Source organism: Vigna radiata, unplaced genomic scaffold (genome assembly GCF_000741045.1).
Source record: "Vigna radiata var. radiata cultivar VC1973A unplaced genomic scaffold, Vradiata_ver6 scaffold_176, whole genome shotgun sequence".
NCBI lineage: Eukaryota > Viridiplantae > Streptophyta > Magnoliopsida > Fabales > Fabaceae > Vigna > Vigna radiata.
In genome coordinates, this window is record NW_014542549.1 from 596,097 (window position 1) to 606,356 (window position 10,260).

Sequence of the window (10,260 nt, forward strand, 5' to 3'; positions counted from 1 at the left end):
CTTGGACTTACCATTTATTATTACTTGATACGATTTGGTACGCTTGCCAATCCGTTAACAACTAATACTTTGCTTATTAGGCATGCATAAGGCAGGTACAATGATTTTTTCAATACAGAGTACTCCATATGATCTTTAATCACTTGTAACCAATTCGTGGAGATGTTGTTCTTAATAGCATTAAGTAGAAAAATATCCCCTGTGGTCATTCTGTCCTTTTTATTCTTCCGGGTGAAATGATTTTTGCCAGGATATGTGCAAGAACCTTTTCTTCCTTTAATAACCCTTCATGTGCAAATATTTTCTAAATGGTGTATACACCCGAAAACCTTTGCCATTCCTGATATGCCTGTTTCTTGTTCAGCAAGGTATTCACTTTCGAAGTGGGTAAGTGTGAGTATGCACCCTCAGATGGTAAATTTGTTACAATGTTCCATAGGGTATCATCAATGTGAATGTCCACCCGTTTTACCTTAGAAAAGATGTCTGCATTTTCTACCCATAAGTTGTGGTAGAACACCTTGACCAGATCAGGATACCACATCCCTCTCATCTATATGAAATCAGATAATCCTTGTGCTTTTAGCCAGAATGGAAACATAAATCCTTCACCCTTGAACACATCAAGATTGATGTTCAAAGGAGTAACTACAGCCTTTATAGACCCATTTATGAACCTCAGTCGTTCCTCTTCATTTCTGAACCAATTCAATGTGCTTGATTCACCCATGTTGATTTTTGACATGCAGTCATCATTCACTGAAATGCTTGAAGAACCCATGACAAGATGATTCTTTGAGACTTTCTTGCAGAATTTTGAGAGAAGTTGGAAGATGACAAGACAAAAATGGTTCAGAATAAAAGTAAGACCCTTATAAGGAGGGAAACATGCGCGCCTAATTATATGTGTGGATAGAATATTCAAAAATTAAAAAAAAGCAGAGACCATAGTCGAATGTATTAATATTGGGAGTCGACTGTGACTCATAAAATTCATTTTCAACCAAATTCAATCATACAAACCATTAAGCACACAACACAAACAATCATTCAGCAATAATTAATCAGTATATGCATGATGCAACAGATAGATACAAATTTACCAGTTGTAGACACTCAAGGTGTTTGATATGTTCCATAGTTAGTTCATCCTTGAGAACAATTCTGCATCAATTGCATATCTTGCAAAACAATTAAGTTTTGGTTGCTGGTACCCATTTGAATTTGGATCCTTCATTGTTAGTTCTTGTAACATGTTCCTTTGGTGTCCATACACATAATCCTTGAGGAACAACAACATTTCTATAATAACAATTTCTAACAGTATGACCAACACAATTGCAATAAAAACATGCATTTCTAGCAGGTTTTCTTAACTCATTAAGTTTCCTAGCATTGGTTCTGTTAGAGTAAGCTTTGTATCCAATTCTTGTCTATTTTTAATTCTGCTAGATGAATTTAATATGACATCTAAATTGTCACTAGCTTGAGTAAACCTAGCTAGCTTGCTAGTCAAGTAATTTATCTTTTCAATTTGTGTAGGACAATTTTCACAAGCTCTTTCAACAGTAACAGTTTTAATCTCAATATTTCTAACACATAATAAACCTTCATTCATTTCTTTTTCTAATTTCTCATTTTCTGCAATAAGGTTATCAATTCTATTTTCAAAGTCTCTTCTTTTAGAGGACAATCGATTTACCTTGTATTGCAGTCGCATAGCTTCATCATGTAACTCTTTGAATGCATCTTGAAGCAAATTATATCTGACTTCTACTGTTCATTTGATATGTCTGCAGCACTGTCATAGTCATCCCATGTTACACCTATCATATAGCACAAATTTGATTCCTCTTCTTGATCAGAATCATCATCAATTGATTTCTCAGAATCTGAGTTTTCCTAAGCAATGTAGGCTCCTTTTCTTCTCATATTTTTGCCTTGAGGGAATCTTTTCTTTCCTTTCTGCTTTGGCTATAATTCAGGACAGTCAGGCTTGATGTGGCCTTCTTTTTACACATTTATAGCACTGGACAACATTTGTGTTGAAGCTCTTCTTTTTGCTTTAACCTGCATGGTTAAACAGTTCACTATCATTTTGCATAAGTCGACTAAACGTTCTTACCATCAAGGTCATCAATTCTTTGTCGTCCATCTCTGTTTCTGTGATGTTCTTGCTTGCAGCTTTCAGAGCTATGGACTTCTTTTCTTCAATCAACTCTTCATCCTTCAGTCTACCAAGTTCTAACTCATGTTCCCGTAGCTTGCCAAACAAGGTAGCCATATTCATAGTTGTAAGATCTTTGGATTCAGAGATTGCAGTGACTTTTGGTTGCCAATTCCTTGTTCAGGCTTTTCAGAATCTTGATGTTGATCTCTTCTTTGTCAAAGACTTTGCCGAGAGCCATCCGATGATTTACAATGTGAGTGAATCGTTTCTGAACATCATAGAAGCTTTCACCAACTTTCGTTCTCAACAATTCATACTCTTGTATCAACGAATTCTTCTTGGCTCTTTTGACTTCATCCGTGCCTTCATGTGTTACCTCTAAAACATCCCACATTTCCTTTGTAGACTTGCATTGGGATATCTTGAAAAATTCATCAATAGTTAGTGCAGAGGCAATAATATTTCTAGCTCCAACATCATACTGAGCTTTTATATTTTCATCAGCAGTCCACTCAGTAAAAGGTTTCAAAACAGTTTCACTATTAACAATTTTTGTAGGCACATATGGGCCATTCAAAGTGGCATCCAATATTCCTTTATCTTGCGATTCAAGAAAGATCTCCATGCGAATTTTCCAAAAACGGTAATTTTCACCAGCAAAAATAGGTGGTCTGTTTGTTGAAGCACCTTTACCAAAATTTTGAAAATTTTGAAGCCATCCCCAGATTTTACAACCGAATAGAATAACAACAGAGTCGACTGAATTTTCAAATATCTTATGAAAACCAGCTCTGGTGCCAATTGTTAGGAAAATTGTAGGCTTTGTTTTACACCAAGAGGGGGGTGAATTGGTATTAGTTCAAAATCAAAATCTTTTCGCAATCTTGGTATGAAAATTGCAAGCTTTTGATCTTTTCTTGAAATACAAGTTAGGACAATTCAATGCAGCGGAAAAACGCAGTTGACTGCTAAACAAATATAGTCGACTAGAAATAAAGAGTGCAGGGATAGAGAAAATCAAATATTGGTTTTTATACTGGTTCGGCCAATAATGCCTACATCCAGTGTCCTTCCAACCCAGGAAGCAAATGCACTATAATGGTTGCGGTTTTTACAACAAGGAATTTATAGAAGCACCACGCAAAAATATAAATCTCCTATCTAACCCAAAACCTAATATAACTGCACACACAAAACCATAATTGCAGCAAGAATCCCCTCTTCTACAATCTGCACCCACGTCGAACAATCCTCAATGTGTCACCAGCACTCTTCACAGGATGCCAAGCCTATCACAGTAGACATCACAGGTTGCCAAGCCTTAAATCAAACGTAACTGTCTTCACAGGATGCCAAGCCTTCAAGATCAAATAGAAGCACCTTCTTTGTGCAGATATTGATCAAGCAGTATGAGCAATTGACTCCTCCCTTTGAATCTCTCTCAAGCAAGATCACCACCGTCTTCTTGGAGAATTCTTGGATCTTCTAAAACAAAGAATTCAATCTGAAACAAGAAAATGAAAATGTCATATCACAAAAGTCGCAAAACAATTCGCGTTCTATCTATTTATAGTTTTCTGTTATATCAAATTGCTTCTCAATCGAATAGCCTACTAATACAGAACAATTATAACAGACAGTCAACACAAAGGCTCCTCAGTCAATAAAATCAATACACATTTATTACAGTTGACCAAGTCACACAGTCTTAACTAACTTTTGAAAAATATAGTCGTTGGAGTAGGTAGGCTTAACAAACTTTCAAACAGATCAGAAACACAGTCGAGTATGTGATCCATAATGTCGACTGATGATAACGGTTGAAAAATAGTTATTTTCATGCTTCATTTGAGATCAAAATACACCCTTTAAGGCTTAGAATGAGCTTGGAATCAAGCAAAACACATAAGTTGAGTCGGTTGAGAGTTAAAAGCTGTTTTTAGAGATATTATACTTGTTTTGCATTGTTTTGCAGGGTTTTTGATGAAAATGAAGAATGAGATTGAAGATGCAAGCTCTTAGACTCAAGAAAGAAGAAGAAACATGAAGAAAAGAAGAGTCTAGGAACCGCCCAGCGCCAAAATCCAACGCTGGGCGGCCAAATGCGAGGAGAAGCCAGTGTCTGGTGCCTAGGAAGGGAAGCTGGGCGGTTTTGCGGTTATAAGCAAACTGCTGAGCGGTACAACTCACTGTCGGCCGGTGGCACGATCATGGGGAAACCGCCGAGCGCCAAAGTGCGACGCCGAGTGGTTGTCTGCTGGGCTTCGGCCTAAATTCTGTGACGCTTCTCAGCTATAAATAGCCCTTGTGCGACTTCAGATGCATTCTTTTGACAGAAGGGGGCGGCCAGACCTAATTTTCACTCCTTGGAGATGATCTCTTGGATGCTTAGGCTCCTTTTTATCCAATCTAGGGTTTGCTTTTCCATTCTTCCATCATTTTTCATCTAGTTTCACCATGACAATGGTGAACTAAACCCTTTTGTTGTTGGGGAACAATTTAATCTTTTGAAACTCTCTTTTATTGAAACTCTTATTTATTTATATACTTGTCGTATGCTTTGATTATCAATTGTTGGGTTTCTCATCTGCGCTTAATGCTTTTATTGTTTAACTCATTCGATAATTGTTGTTTGTCTTTATTGATACGGGAACGTACGATACTGTCATGAACTGGTGGGAAATTCCTTGATTAAGCAATACCACCTAGGGATAGGGGGTAGGACGATCAATTGATTTTGCTTCCGTTTATCATGCATTATTAATTACTAGGGGAGGCTAGGGATAGCAAGCCAGTAATTAGTAATAGGCTTTTTTCACCGATGGATCGAGTTAAGGGTAGACTAAGAAAGTTTGCATGACAATTAGATAACAAAGCAAATCAAATAAGAGGAGTAGATAAAAAAGAGTGGATAAGATGAAATTGTAAACCCTAACAACTCTATTCATCCATAGTCTTTTCCTCGTCAATTGAATCAATTGCATTTTCATGTTTACTTGTTGTTTCTTGCATCAAAACCAATTAATTTCTCTTTGGAAGTCTTACGATTTCAATTTACACAAACGATAAGGCCTTCGAGTTCTTTGGGAAGAACGATATTGGGTTTACCAATTATATTACTTGAAACGATCTGGTACACTTGAAAAATCACTTTGAAATTCTTTTCAACACAAAATCTCACATAGCACTGGTTCACAAAATCTGTACAAAGATTTTAGCATAGTCGAATCCATTAAGAGTGTATTCGACTGAACTAGAACTTTGTCACAACAAATATAAGTTCAAAAGGTGCTTGTGATCTTTTCTTTCAGTAATGTGTAGTAATCAAAGACATTTTATTTCACATTTCAATACAAGCATGTTCCACAAATATAACACTCAATCAATCATAGGAACATACATTGTAAATTAACAAAACATGTTCAACAAATATAACAAGTACTTCAGAACAAGAACATGTAATACTGGAACATGTGTACTATTATTAAGCACTGTGTTGTCATCATCAAAAACTAGTTTGATATAGAGTTTGTGTTGTCAACAATCTCAACAGCACCTGCTTGCCCTAAGTGGGGGCACTGAGCGCCATTGACTTAGCCTTATGGACCAATTTTTGATCTATTTAAGGACTTAATCGCCCTAGGGTTTGTATCTTTTGATGGCTTAATCACAAAAACACACTTTTCGCCCCTTTCGAGGTAGATCTAGGATGCATAAGCTCTCCTCTTCTCTTTCTAGGGTTTTTATCTCATTCTTCCATTTCATTGTACACCTAGGTTCTCCACGACAATGGAGGACTAAATTCATTTGTTGTTGGGAGAAGATGTAACCTCTAAACTTTCATGTATGTCATTTTTTTCTGAATTATTATATGCTTCTTTATTTAATTGTTAGGAATTTCTCCTTTGCTTTATGCTTGTTATATTTTGATCATTCATAGCATGATTTTTTGTTTTCTTTGTTATTGGGAAATACCTAGAAACCTAGATCTGGAAAATTTCTCCCAAAAGAAATATTGCCTAGGGCTAAGGATAGGATGCTTAGTTGTCTTAAGCTTTTGTTCGTAATGTGGAATTAATTATTAGGGATGCAAGGGATTATGGTCTAATAATTAAGGATAGGCTTTTTACATTGAGAGGTCGAATTCTAAGTAATTTAGAGAGTGACGTTAACAATTTAATGAAGAATAAGAATTCTTATATGCATGAAAGTGAGGAAGGTGAAATCTAAACTCCAAGAACATACTCATCTTATATTATCAACTTCATCCATCAATTCTTGTGTTAAGCCTCAATTGATCAATTTGCATTCACATTTACTATTATTGCATTTGCATTTAAAAACTAACAAAATGTTCTTTTCAGTCTTAATTAGTTGAGTAATTACACATTTTTTTAGTGTCGTGAGTCTTCTGGTATACGATACTTTGTCTTACCATTTTATATTACTTGATATGATTCGGTACACTTGTCGAGGTCTTAACAAGTTTTTGGTGTCGTTGTCGGGGACTTGTGCTTTAAACTATACTTTTCTATGATTCTTAACCAATTAGACTTTACTTTCTTTGAAAAAAAAAATATTTTTACTGTTTTTGATTTTTGTTTATTTTTATTCTTTGGGCTAATTTGGTGCTCTACTGTAGTGTTGTTTAGTGTATGCAGGATAAAATTCGTACTAGGAGCACAAGATCATCAGAACCTTTCTTTTTAGGTCTGGAAGTAGAGAAGACTGTCAATAGTTGATGAAGAAGGCAGATAATAAAGGGAAACTAGTTCACCAAGACTCTGTGCATGAAGATGAATAACTCAAACTTGGAAAACCAGTGAGATACAAGAACAGGTTATAGTGATTAAAGATATTAAAGAGAGTGAAGTTATTGAGATTGAAGCTCCTTATTCAAAGAGAGTAAAGATCCAATGTTGAAGTTATGTTGGTGTGATGAAAGATAGAAGAACACCAACATCAAATATCCAGATTGAGCTTATTGAGAGGCAACCTAGTTTCTGAATTTGTTTCTTTTACATTGATTTAGTTGTCTGGTTTGGATTTTATTTTACTTTGTGTGTTTTAGGGTTTTTAGGTTATATGCTGCTTTTCCCGGACGTCCTAGCAATTGCATATCTTGGTCTGGGGACCAGGCAAAAGCTAGTAGGGGAGGTGGCACATTCAGATGCCTCTGATGGCACTAATGATAACATCTACTAATGGATGCTAGGAGGACTCAGATGACAGTATCTACTGATGGATGCTAGGAAGATTCAGATGATAACATTTACAAATGGATGCTGCTATGACGAGGATGATGAATGATAACATCTATTGATGAATGCTGCTATGGAAGAGGATGATGAAGATTTAGATGATAGCATTTACTGAATGATGCTGATACAGAATTTACTGATGGATGTTGTTATGGAAGAGGACGGTGAATAACAACATCTACTAATGGATGCTACTGACAGCATCTACTGATGGATGCTACTAACAACATCTACTGATGGATGCTACTGATAGCATCTACTAATAGATGTTATTGATAGCACCTATTGATTGATGCTACTCACAACATCTACTGATGGATGCTACTGACAACATCTACTGATGGATGCTATGTTACTAGCCCAGGATTATTCTTTTTCTTTATTTTTATGCTTATTTGAACTTTGTTTATTTTGTTTAATTTATTTTTAATTTTAGTTTGCTTATGAACTTGGTTTAATGAATAGTTTTGCAATGGAATGGTGCCATGTGATAAACTTGTGTTTGCTTTATTGTTTTGAGATGGATGATTGAGTTAATGATTGATGTTGAGATTGTTGATAAGGGAAGCACTGGTTTAGTTAAACCTTAATCTCACAGTGTTCTGGTTTTTGATGATGACAACACATTATTAATAACACATGTATTGTTATGTGTTACATGTTCCATTCTTTACTATGAATGATATCTTAAAGAACATGTTTGTGTTGATTCTCATATATGTATGCATATTCGCTGATTTTATACCTGATAAATTACTTGTGATTGCATTACATATGTTTCAGAAAAGAAAACCACATGCACTTTGTTGAACTTATATTGTGTGGCAAAACTGCAAGTTTTAAGTCGACTTCATTATGAAGTAAGTCGATTAAAACTCGTGACTTTGCACAAATTTTCAAAAACATGTTAGCAAAATGATGAAGATGAAGTTTTGATGATGCCCAAATCAAGTCAAAATATATCAAGATTCAAGAAGATCCTTTGAAGACTTGTTTTGCTATTAAAAGCATTTGTAATAATTATAGTTCAGTACCTAGGACTTAGATTTTCATTGGTTTTGTTAAGTCCCTGGCAAGTGTACCAGATCGTTATTAAGTAATATAAATGGGTAAGTCCAAGTATCATTTCCCAAAGGACTCTTAGGCCTTACTTTTCATGTAAACAAATCACATAAGACTTGAGAAAAGAATTAAGTTGGTGTTTGTATGCAAAGAACAAAAGTAAACATGCAAATGCAGATATTCAATTGGCTTTAAGAAACTATGGATGAATGGAGTTGTTGGGGTTTACAATTTCATCTTTATCCACCCTCATATATCTACTCTTCTTATTTAATTAGCTTATCTATCATATTGTCATGCAAACTTTCTTAGTCTACCCTTAACCCAATCCCTTGATGAAAAGAACCTATTATTAATTACCGGCTTGCTATCCCTAACCTCCCCTAGCAAATAATAATGCATGATAAACGGAAGCAAAATACAATTGATCGTCCTACCCCTATCCCTAGGCGGTATTAACATAATCGAGGAATTCAACACCAATTCATGACATTACTGTACGTCCCCGTATCAATAAAGACAAACAACATTTACCGAAAGAGTTAAACGATAAAAGCATTAAGCAAAGGTGAAGAACCCAACAATTGATAAATTAAGCATATGCAAGCATATAAAATAAATAAGAATTTGGATATATGAGTGTTTCGAAAGATTACATTGTTCCCCAACAGCCTAGGGTTTAGTTCACCATAATCATGGTGAAACTAGATGAAATATGATGAAAGAATGGAACAAATAACCCTAAACTTGGTAGATTGGAGCCTAAGCATCCAAGGAACCTCCTCCAAGGTGTGTGGAATAGCTCTAGACGTTTCTCTCTACCAAAAGAATGTGTTTAGATTCGCACTGAGGCTATATATAAGCCCAAAAAGATAACAGAAAGATTACATAATCTAGCTAATAAAAACAGACAACCACCCAGACACCTAAGTTCACCACTAAGCGGTTTCCCTCTTGCCGCTTTGACTGCTCAGTGGTTAGTTTTGCCGCTGAGCAGTTTCCCTCTAATCGCTCTAGACGCTCAGCGGTCCATTATGGCGCTCAGCGGCTCACTTGACCCTTCTTTTCATCATTTTTCTCCTTCTTTCATGGGTCTAAGTCCACCTTACTTCACTTCCATCTTCAATTCACCTTAAAACCTTGCAAAACAATGTAAAAGCAAGCATAATATCTGTAAAACCAACTTTTGACTCTCACAAGCCTCAACTAAGTGTTTTACTTGATTTTAAGCTCATTCTAAGCCATAAAGGGTGTGTTTTAATATCAAATTTAAGTATGAAAATAATGGTTTTTAAACCGTTATCACAACCCCAAACTTAGAACTTTGCTTGTCCTCAAGCAAACAAGACAAAACTTGGCTTTCCACTTCTTCATCAAATCATTCACACTTTTCAAAATTTCTTTTTCTCACAACAAGTTATTATACAATCCAGATTTCAGTGGAATCCTATAAAGATGCATGCATGCTTTCAATCCAATTTAGTTCACATAATCAATCTTGTTTTCAACAGATGTTTTGTTCATGAATAATCAATCAACTAAGCATAGATGTAAACATGGATTTAACAATTCTCAACAAGCAAGTGTTTCACTCAATCACTCAAGTGTTTAGGAGGTCACTCTACTCTCTACTGTTCACATGTCACCTAAAACAATATTGTCATTCATCTAAAACAATCAAAATCTTCACATGCAAATGCCATCACAAGGACTTTTTCCAAGGCTTGTAATGAGGCTAGGCTATCAAGAAAAACTGGTTTTTCTGGA